This window comes from Salvelinus fontinalis, unplaced genomic scaffold (genome assembly GCF_029448725.1).
Source record: "Salvelinus fontinalis isolate EN_2023a unplaced genomic scaffold, ASM2944872v1 scaffold_1955, whole genome shotgun sequence".
In the NCBI taxonomy this organism is placed as follows: domain Eukaryota; kingdom Metazoa; phylum Chordata; class Actinopteri; order Salmoniformes; family Salmonidae; genus Salvelinus; species Salvelinus fontinalis.
Genome location: NW_026602164.1, coordinates 301 through 15326, shown reverse-complemented (window position 1 = coordinate 15326; position 15026 = coordinate 301). Strand labels below are relative to the sequence as shown.

At 43.2% G+C, this 15026-nt stretch overlaps 1 pseudogene; it reads right to left on the bottom strand.

Annotated features, from left to right (window-relative positions):
- Positions 1–5006: 5006 nt before the first annotated feature.
- On the bottom strand, positions 5007–14805 carry LOC129850354 (ceramide kinase-like; annotated as a pseudogene).
- Between the last annotated feature and the right edge of the window lie 221 nt (positions 14806–15026).

Genomic DNA, 15026 nt, shown 5'->3' with positions numbered 1-15026 from the left:
TCTCTCAAATACCAATATGCCTTGTATACTGTTGTTCAGGCTAGTTATCATTGTTTTGGTTTGCAATGGACCCCGTAGTTCAACTCTCCGTACCTCTGATACCTCCCTTGTCCCACCTCCCTCACATGCGGTGACCTCACCCATTGAGACCAGCATGTCCAGAGATACAACCTCTCTTATCACCCAGTGCCTGGGCTTGCCTCCGCTGTACCCGTGCCCCACCATACCCCTGTCTGCACATTATGCCCAGAATCTATTCTACCACGGCCATAAATCTGCTCCTTTTATTCCTTGTCCCCAACGCTCTAGGCGACCAGTTTTGATAGCCTTTAGCCGCACCCTCATCCTACTACTCCTCTGTTCCGGGTGATGTGGAGGTAAACCCAGGCCCTGCATGTCCCCAGGCACCCTCATTTGTTGACTTCTGTGATCGAAAAAGCCTTGGCCTCATGCATGTCAACATCAGAAGCCTCCTCCCTAAGTTTGTCTTACTCACCGCTTTAGCACACTCTGCCAACCCTGATGTCCTTGCCATGTCTGAATCCTGGCTTAGGAAGGCCACCAAAAATTCTGAGATTTCCATACCCAACTATAACACTTTCCGTCAAGATAGAACTGCCAAAGGGGGAGGAGTTGCAATCTACTGCAGAGATAGCCTGCAAAGTTCTGTCATACTTTCCAGGTCTATGCCCAAACAGTTCGAACTTCTAATTTTAAAAATTAATCTCTCCAGAAATAAGTCTCTCACTGTTGCCGCATGCTACCGACCCCCCTCAGCTCCCAGCTGTGCCCTGGACACCATCTGTGAATTGATCGCTCCCCATCTAGCTTCAGAGTTTGTTCTGTTAGGTGACCTAAACTGGGATATGCTTAACACCCCGGCAGTCCTACAATCTAAGCTAGATGCCCTCAATCTCACAAATCATCAAGGAACCCACCAGGTACAACCCTAAATCCGTAAACATGGGCACCCTAATAGACATTATCCTGACCAACTTGCCCTCCAAATACACCTCTGCTGTCTTCAATCAAGATCTCAGCGATCACTGCCTCATTGCCTGTATCCGCTACGGGTCCGCGGTCAAACGACCACCCCTCATCACTGTCAAACGCTCCCTAAAACACTTCTGCGAGCAGGCCTTTCTAATCGACCTGGCCCGGGTACCCTGGAAGGATATTGACCTCATCCCGTCAGTTGAGGATGCCTGGTCATTCTTTAAAAGTTACTTCCTCACCATATTAGACAAGCATGCTCCGTTCAAAAAATGCAGAACTAAGAACAGATATAGCCCTTGGTTCACTCCAGAACTGACTGCCCTCGACCAGCACAAAAACATCCTGTGGCGAACTGCAATAGCATCGAAGAGCCCCCGCGATATGCAACTGTTCAGGGAAGTCAGGAACCAATACACGCAGTCAGTCAGGAAAGCAAAGGCCAGATTTTTCAAGCAGAAATTTGCATCCTGTAGCTCTAACTCCAAAAAGTTCTGGGATACTGTAAAGTTCATGGAGAACAAGAGCACCTCCTCCCAGCTGCTCACTGCACTGAGGCTAGGTAACACGGTCACCACCGATAAATCCGTGATAATCAAAGACTTCAACAAGCATTTCTCAATGGCTGGCCATGCCTTCCTCCTGGCGACTCCAACCTTGGCCAACAGCCCCCCCCCGCTGCTACTCGCCCAAGCCTTCCCAGCTTCTCCTTTACCCAAATCCAGATAGCTGATGTTCTGAAAGAGCTGGAAAACCTGGACCCATACAAATCAGCCGGGCTTGACAAACTGGACCCCCTATTTCTGAAACTGTCCGCCGCCATTGTCGCACTCCCTATTACCAGCCTGTTCAACCTCTCCTTCGTATCATCTGAGATCTGAGACCACCTCTACGCAGACGACACCATTCTGTATACTTCTGGCCCTTCCTTGGACACTGTGCTATCTAACCTCCAAACGAGCTTCAATGCCATACAACACTCCTTCCGTGGCCTCCAACTGCTCTTAAACGCTAGTAAAAGCAAATGCATGCTCTTCAACCGTTCGCTGCCTGCACCCGCACGCCCGACTAGCATCACCTCCCTGGACGGTTCCGACCTAGAATATGTAGACATCTATAAGTACCTAGGTGTCTGGCTAGACTGCAAACTCTCCTTCCAGACTCATATCAAACATCTCCAATCCAAAATCAAATCTAGAGTCGGCTTTCTATTTCGCAACAAAGCCTCCTTCACTCACGCCGCCAAACTTACCCTAGTAAAACTGACTATCCTACCGATCCTCGACTTCGGCGATGTCATCTACAAAATAGCTTCCAATACTCTACTCAGCAAACTGGATACAGTTCATCACAGTGCCATCCGTTTTGTTACTAAAGCACCTTATACGACCCACCCACTGCGACCTGTATGCCCTAGTCGGCTGGCCCTCGCTACATGTTCGTCGTCAGACCCACTGGCTCCAGGTCATCTACAAGGCTATGCTAGGTAAAGTACCGCCTTATCTCAGTTCACTGGTCACGATGGCTACACCCACCCGTAGCACGCGCTCCAGCAGGTGTATCTCACTGATCATCCCTAAAGCCAAAACCTCCTTTGGACGCCTTTCCTTCCAGTTCTCTGCTGCCTGCGACTGGAACGAATTGCAAAAATCTCTGAAGTTGGAGACTTTTATCTCCCTCAACAACTTTAAACATCTGCTATCTGAGCAGCTAACCGATCGCTGCAGCTGTACATAGTCCATCGGTATATAGCCCACCCAATTTACCTACCTCACCCCCCATACTGCTTTTATTTATTTACTTTTCTGCTCTTTTGCACACCAGTATCTCTACTTGCACATGATCATCTGATGATTTATCACTCTAGTGTTAATCTGCTAAATTGTAATTATTCGATTTATTGCCTACTTCCTCATGCCTTTTGCACACATTGTATATAGATTCTATTTTTTTTCCTACTACGTTATTGACTTGTTTATTGTTTACTCCATGTGTAACTCTGTGTTGTTGTCTGTTCACACTGCTATGCTTTATCTTGGCCAGGTTGCAGTTGCAACTAGCCTACCTGGTTAAATAAAGGTGAAATAAAAAAAAAATAAAAAAATGGAAAGACAGAATGCAGAGAAGACCACAATGGGGGAGAAGGAGGAAAGAAAGAGGGTGGAAGACACAGTGAGTATGAAAGAGCTAAAAAAGACAGCCTTGGATGTTTGGGAATTTCACTTTGGAAGTCATAAATGTTCGAAGACTGACGATAGCAAAACTGGACATAAAAATATGCTTGTTGAGGAGAAGGCAGCTACAAATTACTGTCAGAATGATCAACCAGCAAAAGTCAAAGTTCAAAACGACCTGGCAGGTGATATACTGGTCAGAGAGTGACTACAGCGAGATTGAGGAAATAATCGACAGTGACACTGAGGACATTAGTGAAGAAATAAAGGAAACGGATGAGGAGGAGGTTGAAGAAAAGACAGATATTGAGAGTGATGAGTACAGGAAGAAATGTGATAAGAAGTGAATGTGATGATAAGAGTGGGAAACCAAACATGAAGAAAGGCATGGTTGACAAAGACAATACGGACAACAACGTTGAGAAAGAGAAAACAACCCAAAGAGAGAGGAGGGTGAGAGAAAAGAGGGTCAAAGCCAAGACACAGAGGTGTCAAATCCAACCAAGAGAAAGAAAAGGATGACCAAAAGGACAAAGGACAGTTAGAGAGTCAGGAGGAGAAGGAGGACAGGATACTTACTGGAGCAGAGGGAGACTCAGCATCCTCAGGAAGACCAATCGGAAACGTGCAAAGGTAAAAAATACAGTTGTTTGACAGCATATGTAAATTATCACTGATCTGTCATTAAATGTAGTGAACTCCAGTGATATCAATGAAAACTTACCTTTTCACACCTTTGTCATCTCTTTCAGATTTTTCCATTTTCGCAGCGGCAATGGTTAAGACTCAGGGCCCAGGCGAGGATCAACTAGCAATTGAAGGAAAGACTAACGACACTCAGACAGACCAGGCAGCAAAGGTCAAAGGTGAACAGGACCTGGACTGGTCAGAGAGTGACTATGATAGTGAGGGAACAATGGATAGTGACAATGAGTACATAGGTAAAGACGAATGGACAAAGTGGAGAGTGGACATTGAGGAAAAGAAAGCGTGTACACAACTCCAACATGATGGAAATACAGCTGAGAGATGACATAAACCAAGAGAAGAAAAAGCTCCAGCCAGGAAAATGCAAAGGTGAGAGAGAGAGAGAGAGAGACCACTAGATGATAAGGAGAAGTTCAGATTGTGAAGTGAGCATGAATTCCCTCAGTATGTTTATCTATCTTTCCTCTTGCCCACCTCTCTCCCCCGAAAGATTTATCCATCTTTTCAGCTGATGCTCAGACTCAGCAGACCCAGCAGTGCAAAGGTAAGAAAGAGGGGTGCAGCATTATGGCAACAACAAAGGTCAAAGGTGAACAGGACCTGGACATTGACACAGACTGGTCAGAGTGTGACTATGATAGAGACGATGAATTCATGGCAAAAGCGGAAAGAGAACAATGAGAAGAAAAGACAAAACAAAGATTACACAGTTACACCATTACCGAATACAGATAGGATTGATGGAGAGATCTCAAGAGAAAAGATTGGAAAGATAAACCAAGAGCAGAGGGCTGCAGCGGAGGGAAAGACTCAGAACCCTCAGACATATCAGCCAGTAAAGGTCAAAGGTGAAAGTGACCTGACAAGTGGGGGAATGAACCAAGATAAGACAGAGATAGAGGTCCTTCAGAGGTCTCGTCAGGAACAGCCAGCTAAGTGTAAAGGTCAGGAGGGTTGGAGGACCATGCTATAACCAGTAGAGCTGTCTTTTTACATTTAACATTTACATTTTAGTCATAGAGCAGATGCTCTTATTCAGAGCGACTATACTGGCCCCCTGTGGGAATCGAAAACACAACCCTGGTGTTGCAAGCACCATGAAATACCAACTGAGACACACTAGGCACTAAATAACAGCGATGATGTTTATTTCCAATTCTCTCTCTCTCTCAGATGTCTCTATATTTGCAGCTGGGAAAAATCGTTTGGCTAAACTCTTGAAACCCCTTGTGTGCAAAAAAATTAAGGCAGAATGCATAGGTAAGAGAGGAGAATGTTAAAACTACTAAGTTTTCCTTGCTAAGAAGTGACCTCTGCAATTTGACAAATATTTTTAGGGTTTGCAAAGTCTTTCAAAAAAACATTCACCAGCCTTAGATTCTCCACAACTTTTTTTGTCACATTAGACTTGAAAGATATGCTAACAGAATTGAGCCTGCCAGAGAAAATGGTCTCTAATGTACCCACAGTTTTGTACTCAAAGCATTTGTTCTCTCTTTAGATTGTCACAGATGGTTGTGGCCATAGAGCTCGCCAGTTTGTAGTCCTAAAAACTGGAAATGAAACCTTGTGGTACAGATAGGGGTCTACCTGTGCCTGAGCACCTTAGTTTAAATATCAACAGTACTGCCCCAGCAGCATAACACTTGATAACACTTGATTTACATCATCATCAATTCTCGGTCTGGTTGGACTACACGCAGCAGAGAGAGGAGCGGTTGCATCACCGACCCTCCGACCCATGTCCACTCCTTCTTCAGTCGGGAGTTGCACATGTTTCAGTGCAGCAGCAACACAGGTAATCTACACTCTAGCAAACCATCATATACTAACATATCTCATAGTGAGAGAACCACATATCAGACTCATCCTTTCATCTCATAGTGAGAGAACCACATCAGACTCATCCTTTCATCTCATAGTGAGAGAACCACATCAGACTCATCCTTTCATCTCATAGTGAGAGAACCACACCAGACTCATCCTTTCATCTCCTAGTGAGAGAACCACATCAGATTCATCCTTTCATCAATAATTCATCAGCCTTGACGTACAGGTCATGCTCCAACAGTCACCCAAGTACCTTGCGCGCCAGAGACAAATGCGTGGCGCGTGTAGCAGAATAGACAGGAATGGCATCAATATAATCCACCACACCCTGCCCGTGCAGTTCCCTGAGAATCTCGTCTACAAAAGATTGGAAGACTGCTGGAGCATTCTTCAAGCCGTACGGCATGACGAGGTACTCATAATGGCCGGATGTGGTACTAAACGCTGTCTTCCACTCATCACGTTATACACACACCTGAGATCCAGTTTTGTGTAAAAGCATGTCCCGTGAAATGACTCAATCGCCGTGGCAATGAGAGGTAGCGGGTAACTGTATCCCACCGTGATGGAATTTAAACCTCTATAGTCAATGCACGGACGCAAACCTCCCTCCTTCACAGAAAAGAAACTGGAGGAGGCAGGTGATGTGGAGGGCCGAATGTACACCTGCCTCAGAGATTCAGAGACATATGTCTCCATAGCCACCGTCTCCTCCTGTGACAGGGGATACACGTGACTCCTGGGAAGTGCAGCGTCTACCAGGAGATGTATCGCACAATCCCCTCGTCAATGAGGTGGTAATTGGGTCGCCGCCTTTTTACAGAAGACGATAGCCAAATTGTCATATTCTGAGGGAATGCGCACGGTGGAGATTTGGTCTGGACTTCCCACCGTCGTTGCACCGATGGAAACCCCTACACACCTGCCTGAGCACTCCTCTGACTACCCCTTTAGAGCCCTCTGTTGCCACGAAATCTTGGGGTTGTAACGGGCCAACCAGGACATCCCCAGCACCACCGGAAACGCAGGAGAATCAATGAGGAAGAGACTAATTCTCTCCTCATGACCCTCCTGCATAACCATGCCCAGTGGAGCCGTGGCCTAGGCGTGAACTGGGAAGGGTTTATCAATCGGAACAAAAGGGATCCCTACACTATAATTCAAACAGTTTTAGAAACTTCAGAGTGTTTTCTATCCAATAGTAATAATAATATGCATATATTAGCATCTGGGACAGAGTAGGAGGCAGTTCACTATGGGCACGCAATTCATCCAAAGTGAAAATGCTGCCCCCTATCCCTAAAAGGTTTTTAACAATGACACTTAATATGTTTACATACCCTACATTACTCATCTCATATGTATATACTGTACTCTATATCATCTACTGCATCTTAAGTAATACATGTATCACTAGCCACTTTAAACTATGCCACTTTGTTTACATACCCTACATTATACATATGAGATGACTATACTGTATTCGATACCATCTACTGCATCTTGCCTATGCCGTTCTGTACCATCACTCATTCATATATCTTTATGTACATATTCTTTATCCCTTTACACTTGTGTGTATAAGGTAGTAGTTGTGGAATTGTTAGGTTAGATTACTTGTTGGTTATTACTGCATTGTCGGAACTAGAAGCACAAGCATTTCGATACACTCGCATTAACATCTGCTAACCATGTGTATGTGACAAATAAAATTTGATTTGATTTTGAGTTTTGAGCTTTGGAGACATGCTGCTACTGTAGCTTTCATCGACTTGGTAAAGCCCTGAATCGAGGTCATTCCTCCCACTAAGTTAGACTTGATTTTTCAAATATATTATACACTAATAAATTGCTTTCATTTGTGGCCCAAAATACTTTTATGTTTGTGGTGATTTAAACTGATACATCTTTTCCAATAGTAAAGTCTTACTGATTCCCCCATTTTTATGTAAGCTTCAAATAGTAGCCTAGCGGTAAAAGAGGTGAGCCAGCAACTGGAGGGTTACCAGTTCGAATCCCGGGTCAGACGCAAAGAAGTGAGCTAGTAACCAGAGGGTTGCTGGTGTGAAATCCTAGATACCATATCCTGCCGTTGTGCTCTTGAGCAAGGCACTTAATCCCCCACAACAGCAGCGCCCAGTGTGGCAGCCTCCTGCACCTCTCCTAAACCTGTGTATGTACACTGAGTATACCAACAATTAAGAACACCTTTCTAATATTGAGTTGCAACCCCCTTTTACCCTCAGAACAGCCTCAATTTGCTGGGGGAGGACTCCACAAGCTGTTGAAAGTTGAAAGTGTTCCACAGGGATGCTGGCCAATGTTGACTCCAATGCTTCCCATAGTAGTGTCAAGTTGGCTGGATGTCCTTTGAGTGGTGGACCATCCTTGATACACACAGGTAACTGTTGAATGTGAAAAACACAGCTGGATTGCATTTCTTGACACAAATCGGTGCACCTGCTTGGCACCTACTACCATACCCCGTTCAAAGGCACTTCAATCTTTGGTCTTGCCCATTCACCCTCTGAATGGCACACATACACAATCCATGTCTGTTGTCTCAAGGCCTAACAATCCTTCTTTAACCTGTCTCCTCCCCTTCATTTAGACTGATTGAAATGACATCAATAACGGATCAGAGCTTTCACCTGGTCAGTCTATGTCATGGAAATAGCAGGTGTTCTTAATGTTTTGTATACTCAGTGTTTGTATTTTGGAGGGCTTGGGTTAAAAGCGGAAGTCAAATTTCAGTTGGACCTTGTGTGTAATTGCTCAATAAAGTGGAGCAGTCTTGGATTCCTCTGGAGAATCCCCTGAATACAGCTGCCCGATGTGCTGGCATATGAAGCACCTGGAAAGCAGAAATGGAGTTGGCTAGCCAAGTGAGCAATCTCCTTTGCACCATCTAGACAAACATGTAATACTAAACTACACAACAGGTTGTACGTGTACCGTATTACATACCCAGCTCTACACCTGGTCTTGTCTCGCGGTGTTCCCAGTGTGTCAGTTTCTGGTAGAAAAGACACAGCCCCTTCATAGTGGTGATGTGTCAGGAACGTCTTAAAACCTGCACAAAACGACATCATGCCATATCACTAGCAACAGACTACCGTAACAGTCCCAATGGTTGTATTTCCTAAAACAGCTAAAGCTACTCCTCTGACCCACCTGAAAAGTCATATCTGGCTGGTCCCATCCAGCGTTTCCTCTCGCTGTCTGCCAGCACGTCACCAGAGAAACCGTATCCAAGCAGGGAGATGGAATACCTCAAGAATGTGTTGTGATGGACCGAGCACAAGTCCATTGGCTGGAAGTCTCCTGTGAAGACAGGAGTCTAGTATGAGTGATCCTCCACAGATACTGTGTGTGTGGGGTACAGTGTCTTAAAGAGGTGTGATGACACACTATGTGCTTTAACTATAAAAAAAAAAAAGCACACCCATCCACCCACACTGACCTACAGCAGTTTCCTCTTATCTCAAAAGCTTTGAATAAGTAGGTCACGGCTGTCACTTGTTGGTCAGCTGAGTGTGCCATAGCTAACATAGAAGTGACAAACACGAGACATTTCTATTCACAATGAATCTCCAGGAAAGACCTGGAACAGAATGCAGAATGCTTATGCTACTAGTCTGTGCTGTATAAAAATGTCAGTTACACTATTTTTAAAGGCATTTTAATTGCCTGCACCCACCCACTATGACATGTAAAGCTGAGGTCACAGGGTCATTGATGCCGGCAGTGGCATAGCAGATGCAGTCCGTTGAACCTGGATACCACACAAAACAAGACAATGATACATTATGTTCCTGCCTACACAGACAAAAGCTAGCAGTGTGTGTGTTTGTAATAATAATAATTTGGTGGGTGCTTATAATTGTCCCCTCTCATACATGTACAAGTGTGTACTAATATGCATGTATTGGAAATGTTTATTGCATATCCCAACACCCTTGGAGACTGGGATCACGGCCAGGGTGTGTGTGTAAGATGGAAAAATGGAATGCGGAAATCAACAGATAGTGTAGTGTACATGAAATGGACCTCATGGTTGACATTAGTTTGTAAACTTACGCAGTCAGGTCATAAACTGAGCTATTGATGTGATCATTGCTATGTAAACATAATGGTGTGTTTTTTAAAACTTTATTAGGATCCCATTAGCTGTTGCACATGCAGGAGCTACACTTCCACATAAAACAAATTATACGACAGAGTACAGAATAGCTATAGACAAGAACATTGTTACATTAAATCCAAAATATGAAATCTAAATAAGAGGATCACCAGACCCCTGAACGAGATGGCCGCATGAACTAGGAGCTCCGCACAAGTAGTTTCCAATTCTTAATCTTACCCCCACTTCAAGTTTAAACTCATTTAGCTTTAGTCAAAAAGTCATGGCGGCTACAAAAGGCGACACTACAGGTGACATTTTTACCCGGACTCGAGCATTAGCGACGGAAAAAGCCTCCAAGAAGCAGCTAGCTTCAGAAAAAGCTAGCGCAAGAGGACCCTTAAATTTATTGACATGGAACTGCCATGGTCTAGATCATGCAATAAAACGGAAAAAGATACTATGTGCTCTAAAAAAGGAAAAAGCAGACATCGCGCTATTGCAAGAGACACACCTCTGTGATGCTGAACATGCCAAACTCCGCAGAGCTTGGGTGGGACAGGTGTATTTCTCATTCTTTCAAATCCAACAGTAGAGGTACGCCTTTGTCCAACTCTGCTTTGACCTCTGCAAAAACATCGAGGTCACAGAGCTGGAAATTCAACACCTCCATGCTATCAAACGAAGCATTCCATACATTGGTAACTACATGGATAGACAACTACACACAAGACAACAAAGAATCTCCTGTTTCTCCGGCGACAATGTGGGACGCTGCTAAAGCCACACTAAGAGGTCATCTAATTGCATATGCTTCTTCTAAGAAAAAAGCAATGGAAGCACACAGGCTAGATCTGGAGGGGGAGCTGGAACGCTGTGAAAAGTACATAAACAATCCCCAGACAGCACCTCCTGGAGTCAACATAAAGCAGCCAAAGCCAAACTGAATTTGGACTATATTCGGGAGATTTTTAAAAAAGTTCTCTTTACTAAACAGAAATACCATGAGTAAAACAATAGGCCATGTAGATTACATGCTTATCAATTTAAAAAAGAGCAGTCAGAGCGTACAATTATGGCTATCCAAACAGCAGAGGACGAGGTCACATATGACCCAAAAAATATCAATTTAACTTTTCATGATTTTTACTGCAAACTATATACCTCTGAGAGAAAACACACGGAGGCAGAACTCCACTCCTTCCTAGAGGGAACTCTTCTGACAACATTCGCCGTCTTTTTGATATTATTGATCAAGTAAACGCACAGAAGACCCCTGTCCTGCTGGCTTCACTGGATGCTGAGAAGGCGTTCGACAGGATGGAGTGGCGCTTTCTGTTCTCAGTCTTAGAAAAGTTCAATATGGGCCCAAACTTTATTAAATGGATCAAATCACTATACTCTCATCCAAATGCCATGGTGACTACTAACGGACCAAACTCTGACAGATTCCATTTGGGATGGGGCACAAGACAAGGGTGCTCGCTGTCCCCCCTGCTCTACTTGTTGGGGGCGGAGCCTCTGGCAGAGTTGATAAGGAGCAATCCAAGTATTATAGGTGTTCCTGCAGGCGGCCTGCAGCACAAGATTTCGCTTTACGCGGATGATGTCTTGCTCTACATATCCAACCCTGAGAAATCCCTTCCTCCCATTTTAGACACAATTGCTCAGTAAGGCACGTTTCCAGGTTCTAAGATTAATTTTAACAAATCCACTGTCTGCCCTCTCAATATTACACTCACCAGTTCTATGAAGACACTATGTCCATTCCAATGGAAGACACAGGGGTTTCAATACCGTGGGATATTCATAACACCAGATCTGAATAGGCTTTTCAAGGAGAATTATCTTCCACTCCTGGATCGAATCAAACACGATCTCCAAACCTGGATCTCCCTTCCAATTAGCTTACTAGGAAGAATTAATGTCATCCGTATGAACATCCTCCCTAGACTGAACTAATTATTTCAGATGCTACCATGCTACCTCCCAGCTTCCTTTTTCAAAACAATTAACCAAAGCATCACCAAAATTTATATGGGGCAATAAAAAACCTAGGATCAAGCTCTCCACTCAATCGAAAGCTGAATCTAAGGGCGGTCTTGCCCTTCCCTCCCTTCAATTGTACTACTGTTCTGCCCAAATCCGCAACATGCTAACATGGATCACAACAGACAAGAGTCAACGTGGATCCGGATAGAAGCCCAATCCTGTGGTTCATTGCCACTAAGCTCAACTATATTCATTAATAACTTTAGTGAAGTGGGCAACATAGCCAAAACCTTTGTGATTTACAGCACCCTACTAGCGTGGAGGAACTGTAAGAAATACCTGGGCATTTCCTCCCAAAAATGTTCTCACTCGCCTATAGTAGGCAACCCAGACTTGCCAAAAGCCCTGAGGGATGCCAACTTTAATCTTTGGCATACTCTAGGATTCAGGACCTTTTCAGACCTATTTCATCAGAAGACCACTACACTGAAATCCTTTCAAGAGCTCTGCAGTGAATTCAATGTGCCAAGATCCCTTTTTTTTTATATCTTCAAACTAGACATGTCATTTCCTCATTTACTTCCAAGAGGGGGTTTAGAACTCAGTTGAATGAAGTTGAAACCCTTCTTGCCACAGCACAATCCATTAAAGGCAAAATATATTATATCTATAGACTCCTTTCTGAGAAAGGAGGCTCCTCCTTTGAAAATAATCTGGGAAAAGGACCCTGGTCTGACTATCAGTGATGAGTTATGGGCGGAGGTTTGCGACAGGGTATACTGCTCCTCTACTAATGTAAAAATGAAAGAATCTAATTACACATTTTTGTACAAATTTTATTACACTCCCTTGAGACTCCATAGAATGAAAACAGACATTTCTCATAACTGTAAAAGATGTACCTCTGAAAGTGGAACCTATATGCATGTATTTTGGAGCTGTAGAGAGATTGCCAGATTTTGGCAATCTATACATACTGCTGCACAGAAAATACTAGATGTACAGTTTGATATGACCCCGTGTATCTATCTTCTTAATGCCCAACAGGACTTTGTTCTTGAACCTGACAGAGAAAATTTGCTTATGACCATTACATACTTTGCTAAGAAATGTATTCTTCTATTGTGGGCCTCTAGTACCTCTCCTACATTTAAAATGTGGATTAACCAGATTGTTGACTTTCTCCCTCTTGAAAAGCTCACTTTTGACCTCCACAAGAGATAGCCCAAGTTTGATAGACTCTGGTCTCCACTACTCAACTATATTTCAAATTGGACAGAGCGAATGGGGTGATCAGGGAGATCACCAGCAGATGCGTGTTGTGTAAGGTGCAGTAAAATCTAAAAACTAATTATTGGCGTCATCTCAGCTAAGGCTGGAAATAGCTAATAAAGAACCTTGATAGTGCTGCTGCAAGTTCTATATTTTAAATTTTGTAATAATTATTCTTTGTGTGTGTGTACATATATATATTTATATATAACAATTTTTTATTATTATTTCTTCTTTCTTTTTTTTAAGTCTGTCACATCTGTGAATGTGGAATGTGTTTGGTTGGTTGATTGAAAAACAAACTTTAAATTGAAAAAAATATATATATAAATAAGATTCTATATTGTCAAGACACCAAGAGAGGAGAATGCTTGCAGATGGCATGTATAGAATGTGTACGTGCTTGTGAATGTCTGCGTGTGGTCTTTACTAACCTGCGGATATAATGCCGATGCGGACACTACAGGGTACCAGCTTCTCCTCCGGGCTGTTCTGGTCCACTCCGTTATCCCCCTGTGTTCGAGAGACCAGGCCCTGAACTATCTCGCTGAACATGCCGTCCCCGCCTACACACACCACTCTGCATAGAGGTCAAAGGTCATGTAACAGAGGTCAGAACAACAAAACTGATCTTTTTGTTTGTCGTTTGAGATTAATATACTTGACCAGGGGTGTTTTTAGTTCAACTGTGATTGGTTGAATATGATTTAGTGACAGTTGAGCTGAAAACCAGACTACAAAGAGGTCTTTAAAACAGACCTTTGATTACTATAGCGACAATGACATAGAGAACATCTCCATCCTCAACTCACCCATCATATTTCTTTAACGCCGCCTCTGTCTTCAGGTGGTCCCTGGCATGATTGGCATGCTCTGTAACTATGACAACAAATGACCAGGAAAGAGTTAGACGTCTTAGCATGCTTCACGTTTGTCTTTCAAGTGCTTCCTGTAGTTGGGATACACTTGAAATGTCAACTTGAACAGGTTAACAATTGATTCATTTATATCGCATTATGTTTTCCTAATTTGTTGCATAAATTGATATTTTGGACTTAAGGCGTAATCATTCACTCGCTTGGAGCAATATATCGACTAAGCATTTTCCATAAAGAAGTCTGAGATTGCAGAAGTCCTAAAGTAGGCATTTTCTCTTCTCTAATTGTTAGACATTGAAACAATTTGAAGCTAAAGGAATAGTTTGATTTTATGTGCAAACATTTTCACACCCACCTTAGATGTTTTATATATCTTTTTTTTTTATTACAATTGTTCAAATACTGTATCAATATTTTGATATCAACCCAAGCAGCTGTATAGTTAAATGCAATTCGTCAAAATATATGACTTTGACAAATGTTCACAGTCTTTCGCTAGTCTGAGAAGTAAACGGGATGTAAAGGAATCCAGTATTCAACAACCATCATCCTTTCCAATGAGGAACTAGGATGATAGATGGCGGCCGTAAATGATGTCATATTCCTGTGCGGCCTGAGAGCTTGTGCCCATTTGCCTAGAGTGAACAATTTGACTTGGCCCATAAAGACTCATCTATTATTAAATCATGTTTAATGTCTTTGGCAGGCACTCACCAATCACGTCCGTGGAGATGGAGGCACAGGCGAAGAGAGGCGAGACTTTCTGCTCATAAATGCACTTGCTGCTTGCCCCCATAAGGGTTGATGTACACCAGCAAATGCTTGGGTCTGCTAGCTGCAAAAAGTCAAGTGAAAGCAATAGTACTGAACAATTAGTGCTCTTTGAGGTCGGTTTGGTTTCGGTTAGATTATTGAAAAAATAATCACGGTTTTCGCTAATGTATTTAATGCTTTAAAAATGAAATAACTGCCAAAACATTGAACATATTCCATCGTCTCTGTCAGGTCCACATTGGTAGACATCAATAGAAAAATAGGAAATGACTATGAAATCAA